This window comes from Prionailurus viverrinus, chromosome B2 (assembly GCF_022837055.1).
Source record: "Prionailurus viverrinus isolate Anna chromosome B2, UM_Priviv_1.0, whole genome shotgun sequence".
Lineage (NCBI taxonomy): Eukaryota > Metazoa > Chordata > Mammalia > Carnivora > Felidae > Prionailurus > Prionailurus viverrinus.
In genome coordinates, this window is record NC_062565.1 from 81104684 (window position 1) to 81123821 (window position 19138).

The window sequence follows — 19138 nt, forward strand, 5'->3', positions numbered from 1 at the left end:
GAGCACTGGAAGAAATGGGACACAGACGACATCTTTTCCTAGAATGATGGGATGGCTCATGTGCACACACCTGTGCCTGGAGCCACTTAGCCCAGTCACTACTCAGCCACAGACCCCAAGCCCCCTGCATTCAGGTGGGGTCATGTGACTCGTTCTCACCAACGGAATATGAAGAGAAAAGCACCAAGTTGCTTCAAGGCTATGGCGATTAAAAAGTGAATGTTCCTTCTTTGTGCTTTCTCTTCCACCAGCCAGATGCAGACAATCAAAAGCCTCCATAGATGACATTATGGGTTGAATTGTGCCCTCCACCTCACATTCATATGTTGAAGTCCTAACCACCAGAAAGTGCCCTTATTCAAAAATAGGATCATTATAGGTGTAAGTAGTTAAGATGAGGTCATACTGGAATAGGGTGAGCCCTAATTCAATATGACTGGTGTCCTTATAAAAAGGGGAAATTTGGACACGGCAGGAATAGAGGGAAGATGGTACAAAGGGACACAGGGAGAAGACAGCCATCTGCAAGCCAGGGAAAGAGGCCTGGAATAGATCCTTCCCTCTCAGCCCTCAGAAAGAACCAGTCCTCAACTTCGATCTTGGACTTCTAGCCTCCAGAACTGCGAGACAATAAATTTCTGTTATCTAAGGCACCCAGATACAGCATTCTAGAAACCTAATACAGATGGTAAGGCTGGAGGATGGAAGGAGTCTGAGTTCAGGATTCCTGAATAATTGCTGAATAAAAGCAATGCACTGACCATAAGGACCTACACTGGATTGATACTTTAGTAAGAAAGCAAACTTTCATGGTGTCAAACCATGAATTTTGAGGGCTTATTCATTATAACATCTAAATTACCTGATATAATATTTAACTAAGTAATTTAACTTGCAAGTAATTTTTAAAGTTATTTTACATGAAAAAAAAAACCCACCATGGACATATCACAGAGAATATAAAATCCATGTAAATTTTTAGGATAAAAAGGAACTTCAAAAAAATTGTGAGTTTACAGGAAGATATTTTGGGGTAATTTCCCCAAATCCTCCCCAGGGTACAAATGTACTCTCCTCTGCCAGTAGAAGTAGAATTGCCTCAAGAATTTTAAATAAATCACAATGTCAAGGTTGCTATACATAGTGTAAATGATGTTATAATTCACTTAATTTTTTTTTTAATAAATTCAGAGGGGCATTTCTTCCAAGTGGCCCAAGTGTACAGAGTTTTACTTGGGAACCAAGGACAAGAATGAGGGCTCAGTTTTTTCCACAGTTTTCAATTAATATTATTTGTAATCAATCTGAAGAGAAGTCACTATGTAACCAAGACCCTTTGTCCTCAAATACAGACAAAAATTGTATTTCCTTTATGATAAGGTAACTAACATGGCAAAGTACATCATTTTCCATTTTTTGATTATGTTTTTTTTTTCTTGTGTGATGAAAAAGTAAAAGGATATCTTACCTAAGACAGAGTTTTAATTCAAAATGCCTCAAAAGCTGAGCTGGCAGCTGGATTCTTGTGTTTACAGAAAGCTAGGATGATTCAGCCTGAGCTCAGAGCTCAATTTAGATCACAGCATCTGGATTCAAAACACATGTGAGCTGTGGCAGCAGGTTTCCAGGTCATGACTGATCCAAGACAGAGACCTGTGACCATTCACCAGAATAACTCCAAATGGAAAAAAGTGCCTGAGGGAGAGAGAAACCTCAGGGGTGTTTGGAAGGCCTGGCCATAGTCAGCCCCCTCCAAATTGCCCAGTAACGTAAGCATTTCCTGCAGCTGACAGGTGCTGGGGAGGCCAAGGTAAGGCAGTGGGGGGATGACACTAAACAGTCCCCGAGTCCGCTTTGTCATGGTCAGAAAACATCTCTCACAAATGACTTCTTTCCTGAAGCAGCTATTGTTCAGATTAAACCATGGGAATCTGGTCAATGGAAAACCTTAGAGAGCATACATTTCCTGCTAAGATCTGTGCTTAACTTTGCTTTGTTTCAAAGAGAAAAACTGGGGTAGGCAAAGGGAAAGGAATATTTTAATAGCTTTTTTTTTTCTTGGTGAGAAGAAATCATAGCCACAGCCAACTATAATGTAGGCTACACACTGAAATCTAAGAGGGAAAATATAGTAGCACAAAATCTTCCCAGCCTAATTTTATCTCCATCAGAATTCACCTCGCTCCTTCTTTAATTTTCCTTGGATGTGATATATCCAGAACACTGGTGGTTTTGCAGCTATGGATTTTATGTGCAAGAAAAACTACTTCCCCTGCTGCTTTTCCTCACCTTCCCCCTCCGAGGTCTCTCTTTCTCTCTCTCCTTCTTGTCTCTTTGTTGTGAATGTCAGGGCTGTCAGTGTCACAGTCTGACATGATTAGTGTTTCTGACACTACACCAAGAAGCAGACGGAGAGCAAGGAGAGCGGGCGGAGGGGACAAGAGTTAGGATGCACGGCCATTTAAAGCCAAAGGGAAAAAAAGAAGCCCAACCTCCTTTTCTCTGAGGTTCGCTGATTACAGGGCAACTTATAAATCACCCTGGGTTTTTCTCATTTATCCCATTAGTCCGTGTTCCTGCTCTTGTGGAGATTCCCTAAGGTGTGGATCCATTCTGTGAGATCAAAGTCGGTGGCTCCAATAACAGAGAAGACAGAATTCGTGATTCAGCAGATTCTAAGGCTGTGAAGTATAACAATTGGCACACTTTGGGAAGATAGCACCAGTCCATTTCGAGTATCGATTCACTGCACTTTGTCACTCTAATGATGTTATCTCATTAAAAGAGATAAATGCCCCACTGTTCTTCCCGGAGCATCTGCTTCTTACTCTCCTCTCTTTTTCAACAGCATGGCTCTCAGCAGCAGCACATTAAAATCAAATTGAAATCCAATGCAAGGCTTGGCGACGGAGCTGCTTACCGAGGCTTCTTTTTAATTGCTTTTTCTTACTCTTGCCCCGTTCCTGCTCTCCCCTCCCCAACAACTATCATCCATAGAAACAAGCAATGTAAAGAGAAATAGATGTAGAAAGTAATCATAATAGGAAGCCATTTATTGAATGCCTATTATATGGAGCCTCCACCACGTCAACATTTAACTTCTCTGACCATGACCTTCCAAGGTAAGTAGAGCAATCCCCAGTGTGCAAGAGAAGAAATGGAATTTGATGGTAAAGTACGTGCCCAAGATTACACAGGTAATGGGAGGTTGAGCCACAATTTGAACAAGCGTCCATCCAATGCAAATACTTTTTTTTTTAATCCCCATTTTCATTCATGGAACAAATAAGTAAATATAATTGCAACTTGATTAGAATAGGTAAAAAAAAATGTAAAAAAGATGGTAGCAATTATTCTTCAGTCTGCTAATACCCAGGAACATAATGCCACAGGCAGTGCAATAGTTTTGTTTCAACAGATTTCTTATTAAATAAAAAAGGTAGCAATTTTCCATAATGAATGTTTTATACATTATTCCTTTGTGTATCAGGCCTCTAAAGTACACACTATTAAAGTCTATTAAAGTCTGTATTTAGCAGCATTACTAATGTGCCTTTGGGGAAATTATTACAATGAACCAGCATCCGTCTTTCACAAAATTTCAATTGTTAATATTCCTCTTCTGATCTTCAATACACACGTCTATTTTTAGCTATAATCAGACCCCATCCAAAATGCCATAATCCCAGCCTAGAGCTATCACAACAAATTGTTTATGGATTTCAGAAAAAACAAAAGACGCAGATATTGCTAACTTCAACCAACCTTTGTTTTCCTGCAAAACTCATTGCAGTGATTCTATTGTCCTAATTAACAGGTGCTCCTTGATCACTGTGACATGTGATGACACTTTATCTCTTTGGCTAGGGCTGGGTATCTTAATCAAGTGCTTATATTTATATCTAATGGAGACTAGCCTCTCAGGATAATGCCATTTTGTGAAAATCTGAGGGTGGTAAGAAGTTACAAAACTATTCCATAAAAAAAGGACAATCAAATAAATAACCTAGAAGAACATATAAGCAAGCTGTGATTAGTAAAATCTAATTTTTTTCATTAAAACCTAAACATTGCCATTTATGAGAGACTAGAAGTATGTCTTCTGAACACTAACTGAGGAATGTCTGCAAAATAATGTAGTTTTATATACTCTAAACAGGCATCTCTCCTTCTCTAGCACATTTATTAATTTTATCACCCATTATGTGGTTTTTAAGAATGAAGCCAATGGTGCACATACATTCAAAAGCACAATGTTCTCTGGAAACATCTTATAGAAAAAAATGTCAGGCTTATGTTATAGAGACAAAAGACAAAAAAGGGAATTGGAAAGAATATGAGCAAAGAGCTACGTGCTGTAAGACCACTGTATGACAAAAAAAAAAAAAAACAGAGAGGGAAAAAAGGACAATTTGAAGTATTAGGTACTGAAATTAATAAGCTGGGTTGGAAGTAACCTCTCAGTTATGCATTTCGCCTTATACACAGCAATACCATTGTTTGAGATGAGATGTTCGCAGCATCAGGCAACTCAACTTGCTTGTTAATATTCTAAGGATGGACAAGCCACAGATTAAGTACCTAAATAGTTATGGTTTCAATCACCAATTAACTAAATAGGATGTAACTTAATTGTATCCATTAAGACCTACTAATTGAGAGAAAAAGGGCAGGGTTGAGGACTTGGAAGACAGATTCACAAAGGTCAGAATTCACTGGCCTCTTTGTTACAGGAACCTGGCCACCAACAGCATCAAAAAGAGAGGTCCCAGCACACATCACATGTCCAAAGGACCTGTCTAATTATGCTGTGAGCTTGTGTGGGCTTAGTTCACTATGGTGATGCAGAACAAGAACCCACCAGTTCTGTCAACATTTAATTAAAACTCCACATGAAGGCTGGCATGGAGCAGTTCGTCAATTAAGAGTGCAAAAACTTGTAATACTCAAGAAAATCCTAGGCGCTATTCCTTAAATCTTCAAGAAATAGGGATGAACAAGATCCCAAAACCAACGATCACAATGTGTGTAAAGTGCCACTGAAGAAAAGGTGAAATTGAATATCCTCTTTCCTTCAGGTGAAACCTATTTTATGGTCAGTAACTATGGCTACATTTCAATGGGCTTATCATGGTTCAAAACTAGTCCTCTCAGATTTGAAATTATATTACAGTCATGTCAAAACATATCTCTTCTCCTGCTGTGGGGCCATTATGATCTTAAACCAGAAGTCCAGCCTTTCCACTCCAAAGCCTTAATTTGCCTCCTACCTGTTCAGATGCTCCTTCATCTTTTCTGACATGACTGGGAGCTGTTAAGTCAGGCCACTGACACCTCCACCCTCAAGTCAAGGTACTGTCATATCCACGTGAATCCTGCGGTGGGTGAGCGTGGCCTTAGGGCTGGCGCTGACTTCCAGAGGCACCAGAGCATTATTCATCTGGTGCTCAAATTCTCTGGACAGAAAAGTTCAGATTCCCAATGTATACCCTGGACCATGAAGACTGCTTCTCAGAGAATGGGCCACGAACGCTGTTCCACCATGAGCTCCTCTGAAATTCAGAGGTGGGGCTGCACACCTAGGAGACCAACTGAAATGTGCTTCTGTTAAGGAGAAAGGAGGCGAGGCCTTGGTACTGACATAAAAACGTCAGTGTTGCTTCCATGGTGGAAATGACTGTATCCAGAGATCATTCTACGTGTAACAGGAAGCATTTCTCAAATAGCATGTATGTTTTATCTGTATTTACATGCACAAACAAACAATACACATGCAAATATTTTAGCAACAAATAAGCATAAGCATATTCAGTTAATTCTTTTACATTTGTCTTACTTCCTACTTCATATCCAATCGACTATCCACTACATTATATTGAAGTTTGCACTCCCATACCTCTAAGAAGGGAATTATATTCCTGTTTTCTTCCTAAGAATTCACTGAATCTGCCAGTGTGATGCACATGAAAGAGAACAGAGGTCCAATTTCATCATTTCTATACACCCTACATTTAGCAGAATTTGACTTACATGTAACACAGGTGCTACACTGGCCTTATGCCAACAATGTTCCATTTAGCCTCATCAACTCTATAAAGCCTTTTTTTTTTTTTTTAAATAAGGACTAAGGACATTTTCTCCTTAAAGATGTAGAAGGTGAGAACAGATGTGCTATAATGTCCAGGGCACTTACTGCTCACAGTCCAGGGTCCAGTTTCTTAGAATAAGAACTACCAAGGGGCACCTGAGTGGCTCAGTCAGTTGAGCATCCAACTTTGGCTCAGGTCATGATCTCATGGTTTGTGAGTTTGAGCCCCACATTGGTCCTGCTGCTGGCAGCCTGCCAGCACAGAGCCTGCTTCAGATCCTCTGTCCCCCTCTCTCTGCCCTTCCCTCAATTGCGCTCTCCCAAAAAATAAATAAAAAATATTTTGAAAAAAGAACAAAAACTGCCAAATACAGGACATAGGCACAGTCTAGCTTACTGGGTCTCAAACTCCTATCTCAGGACATGCTTAAAAATTACTGCAGACTTTAAGGAACTTCTGTTTATGTCAGTTATTTCTATCAATGTTCACCTTATTAAAAATTAAAACTGTGATATTTGGAACATGAAAACATAAGCATACATCTCAACAGCCACCACGGGGATAAATGTCATTGCATGCCATGTAGCCTCTTGAGAAACTGTACTGAATGTATACTCAAGAGAGTGGAAAGGCCAAAAAAAAAAAAAAAAGTCTTAATATTATTATGAAAGTAGTTTTGACCTTGCAGGTGGCCTGTGAATGGGCTCCCCAGGCGTTCCCAAACCATAGTTTGAGAACCACTGGTCTAAACTTGTATACATCAGCAAAGTCTTTTGAAGAGCTGGATGAAGAAATGACGCATAATGAGTAAGATGATGTAATGCCATTTAAAAGTTTTGAGTCACTGAATCAAAGGACAATATCTTTTTCTAGAGCATTTCTCTTTTTACTATTGCCCCCAAACCATTAGCACATTAAAAACCTCCTTTCTGGTAATACGTCAAACAGAATCATTCCCAAGTTCAAACCTCTGTTTTTCCCAAGGGCTCTCTCTTTTTCTCTTTTCATCTGTCACTAAATACCTTCATCCATTCATACCTCAAATGCAAAACAACTAAAGTGGTATTTCCTTTAAAATCCTTGCTTTTTTTCCTGACTTACAATCATATATACAACTACTTATGGTGGGAAAGTTGAAAATACAGAAAAATATTTTTAAAAATAAAAACAAATACATACCATGTACCCACCCTCTGAGAAAACCATTGCCAACTTTCTGGGCAATATCCTTTTGGCCTTTTTATCATGAATATTTAAAAATATAATGAAGTTTGAGGCACCTGGGGTGGTTCAGTCAACTGAGCATTTGACTTCGGCTCAGGTCATGATCTCACAGTCCATGAGTTCAAGCCCCACGTTGGGCTCTGTGCTGAGGGCTCAGAGCCTGGAACCTGCTTTGGATTCTGTGTTTCCTCTGTGCCCCTCCCCCATACTCACTCTCTCTCTTTCTCTCTCTCAAACATAAATAAACATCAAATTTTTTTTAATATAGTGAAGTTCATATCTTAAATATAACTTAATGTCTTTTTATATATTATTTTTAGTATGAAAGAAAGTACATTGCAAAAGAAATTTAGAACATACAAGCAAAAAGAAGATAATGCTCTTAATATTATGATGTATCTGCAACTTTCTTTTCTGTGGGCAGACATGTATGTTTTTTAAAAATGAAATAATGAGGGGTGCCTGGGTGGCTCAGTTGGTTAAGCATCTGACTCTCAGTTTTGGCTCAGGTCATGATCTCATGGTTTGTGAGTTCAAGCTCTTCATCAAGCTCTGTGCTGACAGGGCAGAGCCTGCTCGGGATTCTCTCTCTGTCCCTCTCTCTCTCTGCCCCTCCCCTGCTCTCTTTCTCTCTCTCTCTCTCAAAAGTAAATAAACATAAATAAATAATGAAATAATAATAAAACTATACATATTGTTATATAACCTGCCTTCTCCACAATTTATTTAAAACATGTTTTTATGTCATTAAATATTCCTTCATCCCTCCCTGGTATTTTTATTGTATGGCTGTACCACAGTTGTTACTTTTATAATTACTATTATCATAATATGTGATGAATATCTTAGCTCAAATTTTGCACACATCCATGGCAATGGTCTTTGGGTAACTGTTATAGAAATGGAATTTCTAAGCCGAAGGTGTGTATATTTTTGAGGCTTTGATACACATTGTCTAAATTCCCTTGAGAAATATGTTCTTTCACTGCGTCTGGGAGAGCCCGAGAGTCTCATTCCTACTTTCACCGAGTACATTTTACAAATCCTCATCAATGTGTAGGTAGAAAATGCTACTTCATTGCTTTAGTTTGCATTTCTTTGATAACTTTTGAGGTTGAGCATTTTCTTATGTTATTTTTTGATTGTATTTTTTCATTTACTGGTTTTTATCTTTCTGTTCTTTGCCCCTTTTCTATCAGAGCACTCATCTTTATCTTAACTAATTTGTAAGAACTCTTACTAAATTAGCTAATTTAACTCTGTGTCGTACATGTTGTAAAGATTGCTCTGGCATGTCTTTTGTCTTTAGGGTAATTCAGAATGCCTTGTGGTGGAAAGAAATTTTGAGGCTATAGTCAAATACATTCTCTTCCTTTATAATTTTTACCACTAGAAATTAATAAGGCCTTTATTCCAGGGAGGAATGACTTAATTTTTATTTGCATTTTCTTCCCTGTCCCTAGTTTCAGACGTGTGCAATATTTCTTCAAAGTCTTCCACAAAGGGGACTTGGCCATTGCCTGCAGAAAAACAAGGGTGGAGATACACTCGATATAGATGGGCCATTTGGTGATACCACCAAGAGTGTCCTAGAGAGGGGAAGAGAAATTCTTCTATGTTTATTAGTCACCAATTCCTTGTATCACATCCAGTAGCTCTGTCAACTTGCTCAAGTGAAAGAAGTTTAAAATGGAAAAAGTTTTAATGTTAGGTGTGTGTTGAAACGTTAAAACCTCCGAAGTAAGATGACTCTCCTTATTTTGGGCAGAACAGAAGCTCTGGATGGCAAAGACCTTTGTTTTGTTCACTGATGTCTCACAAGCACAGTGCGTGGTACATAATACACACCGTAAGGGTGTGTTGGGGGAGCTGATGTTTAATCAAGAGTCATGTGTATGCCAGGTGGAGAGCCAGGAGTGATGAGTTCTGAATTTCACTGCTTCATATTAAGGAGGTGCCAAGAAAGAAAAACTTTAAACGAAGGCAGAAACTCAATTTCATTTTTACTCTTTAGTTGACTGTAGAGATATTGATCTGAGTGTAAAGGTGAAACTGCCTCAAACTTGGCACAGTAAAATATTCAGAGAAAAAATTCTGTTGGGTAGATATTAAGCAAAACAATAGCATCCACCCACCAAGAGAGATAAGAGATACTACTCAACTTCATTTGATGCTATGGCATTTGTCCAAGCAATAGCAATCAGATCTGGCTTTATTTGAACATAAGAAGGAAGAAACAGTTCTCAAGAAGATTCATTTTCACTGTATGTGTGTGTGTGTGGGGGGGGCATTCTGTATAATAACGGAAAAATCGATTAATTTTCAATCAGATGGAGTGTCCTCATAAATTCAAGGCAGACAACAGCATGTGATAAGCCTTCATGAAAATGACGACCATGAGGGAAAGAGTTTAAAATTGTAATTCCAAGGTTGCTGCTAGAAAGAGATATCTTTCAAGAGCAGAACACTGTTTCCTGTTAGTGTGGTTTTGGGAACTAAGATAGTGGTATGTACTCAATGTACATCATTCTGCCCAATTTGCCTCTACAAAATCCCATCCTGTCTAACTTGCCTCCCATTTGGCTATCATTTTTTAAGTAACACCCTAAAATTCTTTCTTTACAGCATGATAATATGTAAATAACATAGTCCTTCTTACTAGCAAACATTTGTATTATAAAAGCTGTATTTATACATATCAACTAGGGAATGCCTGAGAAAGTAGAGAGGATAGAAACTTCTGACAAAACTTAAAGTTAAATCCTTATTACAAAGTTTTGGGTCAATATAAAGATTGGAAAGTCAGCTCTTACAAAAAGATCTATGGAGAATATGGAACTTGGAAAGATGGGTCTTCAAGATTGGATGAGAGCTAGGGAGAGTGAGTGGCCTGGGAAAACTTGTGCACCCATAATTCCTCTAACATGTTAGGCTAGAACATGAAGCCCAAAATGTACAACTATTAATGCCTGTTTATAACATTAAAAAGGTGAATAAATGTGGGGGTATCCACTATCCACTCTGTATTAATCTTATTAGGATGCACCAGTGCTAGCTGTCTGAGGGCTGGAAGTGTACCCCTTCCTGGTGTGTCCCCAGACTCTGCTACACATAGAAGTTCAAGAACATGAGTAATGATGGCCCTACCTGGTGGACAGCAGTTCACTATCAGGTTAGCCTGATTATATTAGGCAGACAAAGGGTTAATTCATTTGACCAATGGCCATGGGGGCAATTCCTGTTGTTTTCTAGAGAGATCATCTCTAAATAACCCCAAAGAGAGATAGATGTCAATGCCTCACTGTGATCAGAACTGCCCTGTCACTTCACAGCAATTACACTGGACCCTAGAATATTCTGTCATGCTGCATCCTGACACCTCCCCAGTTAAAGTGTCCCGTAAGCTAGCAGGGGTTTGGGAAGGAAAAAGAGTTATTAGAGTGTATGTCCAAGTAAGTGGAAAGTGCACAATTAAAATGTCTCCAACTTTCTAGGAACAAATCTACCTAGAAAATCAATCACACCCACAAAAATATTTCCAGCATTCTAACTTACATATCCTAATTGATGAGATGATTGTCTGGTTTTACTTACACTGAGAAGATCTATTTCCTCCCCAGAGGGTAATCTATTCTTTGTCTTATGCCAAGAAACCCATAAGAAAAATGCTGACCTATGAAGGTTACACATCATGCTTAATCACTACTTTAAATTAAAATAACATAAAATAAAGCATTCATTGGGCCACTTAGACGGAACATAACTTCCCAAAACAACAGACACACCTACTGAGACACTTGAAATGTCTGAGGAGTCTGGTTCCCAGCTGTGTATCAAGAGCCAAACCATGACATCAGGCCTTGAACTGCTCTGGAGAAACTCAGGGCAGGGCCATCATAGCAAGCTGTGCCTGCCAATCAGAGATTTCCCAAGAGTTGTCTTAGCATTTCAGTACACCGAACTCTAACTAATAGAAGCCAAGGTTTGCAAAGACCACAGTGATGAATCCCCTCTCTTCCCCATGCTCCAGTCATGACCTTGGGGTGGAATACCTGCTACTTTCCAGTGTTCCAAGAGCTCTCTTCTCAAAAACTGCTTAAAGGTAAGTATTTAAGCCAATGGGGGCGGGGGGTCGGGGGTGGTGGGTGGTGGGTGGAAGGTTTCCTTCTCTTAGGCTTAACTCAGCCAAATGAAAATCCCTGAAAAACAATTGCTTATTATTTTCTGGTCTCTTCTAGTAGGGTTATGCAGCCACCCTGAGAAGACTAAACAAATGGCCATGAGAAAAATTACCGCTGAAAAGGGTTCTTAGTAAAAGAATCTCAACAAATAAAATGGGCTTTCTCCATAATACCTTTTGAAGGCCACTGTCTAAAAGCGCTGTCCAACTGCATCACAACCCATAGCTAATGTGATAAATTAACCTCTTCTTGTAGACCTCTGGAAATGTCTCTCCCTTGTTTTGGATCCTTCAGTGGCTCTCAGAATTGGACACTTAACCTCCTTCTCTGGACTCATACCTACCATCTTCCACCACTGCAGTGATTCTCAACCAGGGGTATTTGTGTCCCCCCAAGGGATGGACACTGGCCAATGCCAATGTGTGGGGTTTTTTTGGTTGTCACAACTCAAGTGGGAGAAAGGGAATGCTACTGAATATCCTTCAATGTGGAAGACAGCCTCTCACTATAAAGAATTACCCAGTCCAAATGTTAACAGTGTTGAGGTTAACAGTGTTGAGGAGAAATCCTGCTGTACCAAGCTCTTTGTTCTCTAAACACACCAGACTTTCTCATATGCTTCTGTGCCTAAACATAGCCTGTTTCCTTTACCTGGAATGCCCTGCCCTACTTCTTTGTCTAAGAAATGACCATTTATCAATCAGGATCTGACTCAAAATGTCACCTCCTCTATGCTGTCCCTTCCATATCTCCCAAGGTTGGATGTTTCTTCTGTGCTTCCAGAGTTTCTGGTACATATTTAATTAAAACCACTAGCCACACTCCCCCCAAGCCTGTCACCCGCCACAGGCAAAACCCAAGCCCCATTCATTGTTCATCCCTCAGGGCCCATCTGGTAATCACTTGCTACTTGCCGAGTCAAACAAGGAATAAATGGAAATGTTGTAGATACACCTAAGACTCTCTTGCAGAAATGTCTAAGGGACAACAGTGTCCCCAACATCAAAAACAACAACAGTAAATATTTGTCAAATGCTATAATGTAGATAGGTACTATATTAAGTTAATATGGTGCACATATTAATTCATTTCATCCTTCTGACAACCCTACAAGGTAGGTACTATTATCATCAGCATTTTACAGATGGGCAGATGGGGAAATTGAGGCACAGAGAAATTAAGCCCCTTGTCCAAGACCATCAAAGCTAGTATCTGGAAGGGCTGATATTTAAACCCAGGTAGTCTGGCTCCAGAGCCTCAATCTTCCAACATTCATGCCAAGGCAGTTATATTAGCAACCAATATTTCAGTCAACCAGAAGCCTCTGACAAACACAGTGACATATCCGTAAGACTATACAACCACAGCATGGCCACCACCTCCTGTGACCCTGCCTATAAACACCACTTGCTGGGATCACACAAATCTCCAACCTCTGGAATATCTGTGGCAGGAGAAGCAACCTCCTCACACCATGGGAAGACATTACATACCCAGAAAAATCAGGGTACTGTAAAGAAGACACAAAGGCTGATTCCCAAAAATATCTCTTACCTTGTTCATGTTGCAGGGACTGGAGCAAGGGCTCAGACATGTCACAGTGCGAGGCAGCTCTGGAAGATTCTCCTCGTTGCTGTAGACCTCACTTCCCGAAGCAGACAGCTGCACTGCAAACACAAAGAGGAAATCCATCAGCTGGCTCTCAGGAAGACACAGAGCAGTTCTGTGTCCAGTGGAACTTTCTGCCATGATGGCAATGCTCCATGCCTGTACTGTGGTACCACTATGGTAACCACTAGCCACATGTGGCTAGTGAGCATTTAAAGTGTGGCTAGTGCAGCCAAGGGCTGAATTTTAAATTTTATGGGAGTTTAATTAAATTTAAATGTAAATAGCTACATGTGGTTAGTGACTACCATATTGGACAGCACAGGTCAGAGAATCAAATTCTAGATTCTAGAGAATCAAATCAAAAGTCTTAAGGTCACAGATATTGGACGTGCCAGTGGCCAAGGAAAAGCTGGGTATTATATGCTCAGAGTAACTGCAGATACACAGAAACAAGAACATTCATTCAACTACTATTTTCTCAGTACTTACTAGGTGCAGGGTACTGAGGATATAGTGATCAATAAGCCAGAGAGGTCAGTTATTTAAGAGTTTCTAGCTCAGGCATGTGCTTCCTTGGGAGGAGAAAGGATCTAGCATGTAAGCAGCACTTACTTTCTGCCAGACCTCAATGCCTTCCCTGCTGCCTACAAGGAATAAAGGAACAGACAAGCATTTGCTGAAGACTGGTTGTACTACGGTCAGGGCTTAATAGATAGGACCTTCCACAGAGCCCCTACCATAAGGGAATCCAGGAGGTCAGTTTCCCATGGGCCAAATGAACCAGATGATTTAACATCCCCTCAAATGGAATAAGGGTCCCTGTTTTTATCCATGCTATTGGTTCTTTAGGGAGGTTTTTTGATTCACTTGAATTACATTTTAGAGTAAAACAGTTATTGTACTGCTCCAGGGTTCTTACTTTATCAAATATTAAGGAAAAATAAGAAAGAACATATCTTCAACCCCTTAATTAGACCTGTAGCCTTTTCTTTGAAAGATGTTTATGGGTGAATTTGATAGGAGAACAAACATTGTAAGGTTCCTTGTAATCACCTTATTTCTGTGTTGTTTTTCCTGGCTGCATCTGGGAAGTGTTTATGTATCTGAAACTTTCCATAAAGACTAGAATTACAGGTTTAAAGGCAACTGCAGGGCTTTAAAATACATTTGATTTTTATTTTTTAATTTTTTAGGTTTATTTCTTTATTTTGAGAGAGAGAGAGAGAGAGAGAGAGAGAGAGCAAGCAGAGGAGGGGCAGAGAGAGAGGGAGAGAGACAGAATCCCAAGCAGACTCTGCACTGTCAGCACAGAGCCAGATACAGGGCTCGAACTCACAAACCATGAGATCATGACCTGAAGTGAAATCAAAAGTAGGAGGCTCAAACCACTGAGGCACCCAGGTGACCCCAATTTTTAATAATAATACAGTAACAATATAGAAAGTGTTCAATAGGAAAAGAAACAGAAGTCATAATCCCACTAATCATAATCACCTTCAGTTCTTAGCACTCAGCCTTTGTCTATTGGGGAATGACATGAGGCCCTGGTGTGTCTGCTGAATCGAGGACACAGAGAAGTCCAAGGCTATATTTCCTAAGTGAACATCTTTCACCATTAAGAAAATGGCTTTGTAATCTGTATTTTCAAAAGATAAACTCCTACTCCACACACATTACTATTCTGTGAACATGATATTATTAGATTCCTTTACAAATCAGAAGATAGGGAGAGGAAATTACAAATCACTCCTTGACTGTTTGAGACATAGGGATTCCAAAGAAAATACCACATTCAGTCATAGCAATAACATATTTTAACAATGATGTACAACATGGAGAGACCCTGCAATTCTGACTTTATAGCCTAAAGACATCCAAACACCCCTGTATGTACCTGACGCCTGGGTAATTGATGCCTCAAAGTCAAGAAAATTCAGTATCTAATTCTAACCAATCTTATAATGACTGAAAGAAAATTATGCATATAACTTTTACTCTTTGAGTTTCCAGAAGCAGATACTAATAAATTTATTTTTATTTTTTTTAATGTTTACTTATTTTTGAGAGAGAGAGACAGAGTGCAAGTGGGGGAGGACCACAGAGAGAGGGAGACACAGAATCTGAAACAGGCTGCAGGCTCTGAGCTGTCAGCATGGAGCAGATGCGGGGCTCAAACCCATGAACCGTGAGATCAAGACCTGAGCTGAAGTAAGATGCTTAACCGATTAAGCCACCCAGGTGCCCCTTCTGTTTTATTAAAAAAAAATTTTAATGTTTATTTATTTTGAGAGAGAGAAAGAGAGATGGAGAGAGTGCTCACATGAACATGAGTCGGGGAGAGGCAGAGAGAGAGGGAGAGAGAGAACCCCAAGCAGTCTCTGCACTGTCAGTGCAGAGCCCAACATGGGGCTTGATCTCTTGAACCATGAGATCACGACCTGAACCGAAATCAAGAGTCTTGGATGCTTAGCCAACTGAGCCACTCAGGCACCCCACATTTCTGTTTTAAAGTAGAGCTCTACACGTGCTGTTTCCTTTTTAATAAATGTAATTCAGTACCTTTAAAAACTATATAGCCTAGCACGTAACTGGGAAACTTTTCCAAACGCCTTGCACAGATGTCTGATGTCACAATTCCATTCAAATGTACACATTGGTATCAACACAGGAAAGGTGGGCACAAGAAGATAATAGCAAACAGACAAGGATTCTTGAACACAATTTCCCCAAGGAAATTCCACCCAGCTCCAATCATGCCACAATCCCCTCTCCCTCAGAGCTTGGGTATACAGTCTGCACTAAAGCAATTACGGATTCTCCCCTGTGACCCCACCACCCCAAGTGTTCTTATGTCATTTTCATGTATATTGGTTCTACAACAAAGTCAAAATAAAAACTCTTTGAGGGAAATATTAGTCACATAGAAAGTTCTTAATAAATATTATGAATAGACTTTTTTCCTTGCTCTCACTCACAGAGCCTAGGATGATGTGGACTCTTAATGGAGAATCTTAAACACAATGTTGATAATCACTGCAGACTGCCTTTGGGTTTTTTTTTTTTTCTTAAGGAAAATCTTTTAATGTCCAGGATTGTAAATATTTTAGGAAAACATTGCTAAGAATATCTTACAGCTATATAGTGCTCAAAACTGTACAATGCACTTTTATATTAATACTCTCAGTTAGTACTGATATTGATCTGAGTGGTAGTTTTTTAAATGATGAAACCAGATTCAGAGAAGAAAAAGAATTCTTCTTAGTCATGCTGTTACAGGCAGTAGACTCTGGCTAGAAGTGACTTCATTTCAAGATACTACAGAATTAAAATACGTACAAAGCCCACAAATAAAATAAACCTCTCCTAATAACACACACACACACACACACACACACACACACACACACACCCCACCACCACCACCACCACCACCACCACCACCAGAAAACACCTCAGCAAACAGATAACAGTTTTAGAAATTGGGTCAGTTCACTTCTGGCCAGCAACCAAAAAGACTGGCCTTGTTCTATCAAGTACTTTAAATCTTCTTTGAAACAGAGAAAACCTGGTTGTTCTGCAGCCAATTCCATTTAGAAGCTTAGAGAAATCCACAGCTTAAAAAAGGAGAGTGATTCTTAAATATAAAGCATTAGGGGAAAAGATACCTGTGTTACCATGGTGGAATTAAGGGAGTTTTCTTCTTTATTCTATTTTTCAATGTTTCTTTTTAATCATCCTCGAAGTTGGATTCCCGTGATACTAAACAAAAGGCAAATACAGATACCTTCAAAGGATGCCTGGAGGACGTCGATCCCAGAAGCTAACGTGGGACTTCCACTCTGTTGATCCTAACAAAGTTGGCTGAATGGGCAACAAAGCCTGTGGTCAACCTTAGGCTTAGGAAAGGTTAATGAAATGTAATTCATCTTTCCAGGTGGGTAGGAGTGTGAGTAAGCAGAAAAGTAGAGACAGGGTAAGAAGAAGAGATCAAAGAGAGAATGAACAGAAAAGGTGAAGGCTACAAAGAGAGAAGAAAACGAAAGGACAGGTAAGCAAACAAAGACACCTAGAGACAGGATCAGTGATGCAGCCTCTCACCAAGCGCCCCTCACCATCCAGGCCCTCACTAACAGAAGGGACGGAGAGGTTCAGGCTCCTGGTGACAGCACCACATCCTCTGGCTTCTCTGGGTGTCAGCAAGTGGGGCTGGAGTCAAGTAAAGACCGGGCTTACCTGTTTCTCCACTATTTATTTACCACCAGCCTCCACCTACCACAGAGAAAAGTCTATTTTCCCTGGATCACTGATAATGTGGTATAGAGGTATGGTGGGAACAGCATAAGCCAATTTTATTCTAGTCTCCTTACTCTAATGAGAGTACTCTTTAGAGTACTTACTCTTACTCTTGACACTCTTAAACATGTCGAAGGCTATTTGTGCGTGTGCGTGTGTGTGTGTGTGTGTGTGTGTGTGTGTGTGTAGTGCTATTTCTTAGCCTTTGGAAATACAACTAATACTTATTGCCAATACAGAATGGAGTATGATGAGCTGGGCTTTTCTCCCCACTCCAACTCCTCCACCCCCTTCCAAGACATTCATTCTAGAAGGCTTCTGTAATACAACTCAAAGCTGCGTTGCTCAGGCACTCCTATGGGAAACAGGCCCATAGGAGCAAGCAGCAGATCACTCATAAGGGTAATGGTCTTGCTGTTTTTTAGATATAATGCACCCTGATGTCAGTCTGTGGAATGGCCTCTTGTTCCTCCCCTCCCACCACCAAATCCAGCAGCCTAGGCAGAGGGCTCAAGCATGAGGACCCGAGAACTTGTGAGGAAGGATTAAGCAAAGTCACAGAAAGACAAACAGGGTTTGGAGAGAAAGGGGGAAAAAGCAAGATGACAAGTGTAGAGGAAATTCTCTAAAACTAGGACTTAGGAGCTTGGGAAATCAGACAAACAGATGAGAGATATATCCCTAATTCCCTTCCACCCCTGTTTTTACGAGTTGGAGTAATTTACATGTCTCTGAAGTGAAATCTTACAACCTTCAATTGGATGGAATCCTTGTACAAGACTAGATAAATTTTAAGCCCATTTTATTACAGACAGTCCAATCCTTCTCTTCCACAATAAGGGGCACGGTGCTGGGATTAATGGATCCAAAGGTAAAGCAACAAACGGACCCCTCTCCCCTTCCCCAAATATACACACTCCTTGTAAGTGGCTGGCTCCTTCCTTTCTTTCTGAAGAGGCAGGGGGATCAGAGCAGAGCTCCCTGAGGAGCTCCTTGCAGGCCTCTCTCCATCCTCAAAGTCACATCAAACATGTCTCTGGTTCTTCAGGACCTTGGTATCCTTGCTACCCTCACATTTAGGTAGCAAACACACCATAACATGGTTTTGCCCCAAGAGACTGAACAATGTTTGCCAATCTGCCTTGCCCCCCATGCCCTGCCTTCACAACATGCCATGGAAAACAACCCAAGGATGAGGGTGTCTTCCCATCAAGCATCATTAGAGGCCTTCTTCCCCAAGGATAGGTCATACAGTTTGAAAATTAACGTTCTGGGGCGCCTGGGTGGCGCAGTCGGTTAAGCGTCTGACTTCAGCCAGGTCACGATCTCGCGGTCCGGGAGTTCGAGTCCCGCGTCAGGCTCTGGGCTGATGGCTCAGAGCCTGGAGCCTGTTTCCGATTCTGTGTCTCTCTCTCTGCCCCTCCCCCATTCATGCTCTGTCTCTCTCTGTCCCAAAAATAAATAAACGTTGAAAAAAAAAATTAATTAAAAAAAAAAAAAGAAAATTAACGTTCTGAAATTTCAACTAGCATATGACCAATGGTTCAGAGAGAAATTGTGATAAGGAAGAAGAAATGAGAGCATTACAAATTGTAAAGAGAGTCACTGCTGGTAGCACAAAAATATTGCTCTGAGAGCCAGACAAGGTACAGTAAGAACACCAAGTGATAGCGTGTCCGTTGCTTTCAGAGGACTACCTCTGGCACACCTTCTGAGGGTTTCCCCCACTTCACCAAATCA

General features: G+C 40.4%; 1 protein-coding gene across 1 annotated transcript in view; it reads right to left on the reverse strand.

The window, feature by feature from the left end:
- Nucleotides 1-19138, reverse strand: part of BACH2 (BTB domain and CNC homolog 2) — a 355628-nt gene that overhangs the window by 247358 nt on the left and 89132 nt on the right. The window contains exon 2 of the mRNA XM_047858295.1: nt 13049-13161. The gene's annotated coding sequence lies outside the window, so the exon portion shown is untranslated. The remainder of the gene's footprint in view (nt 1-13048; nt 13162-19138) is intronic.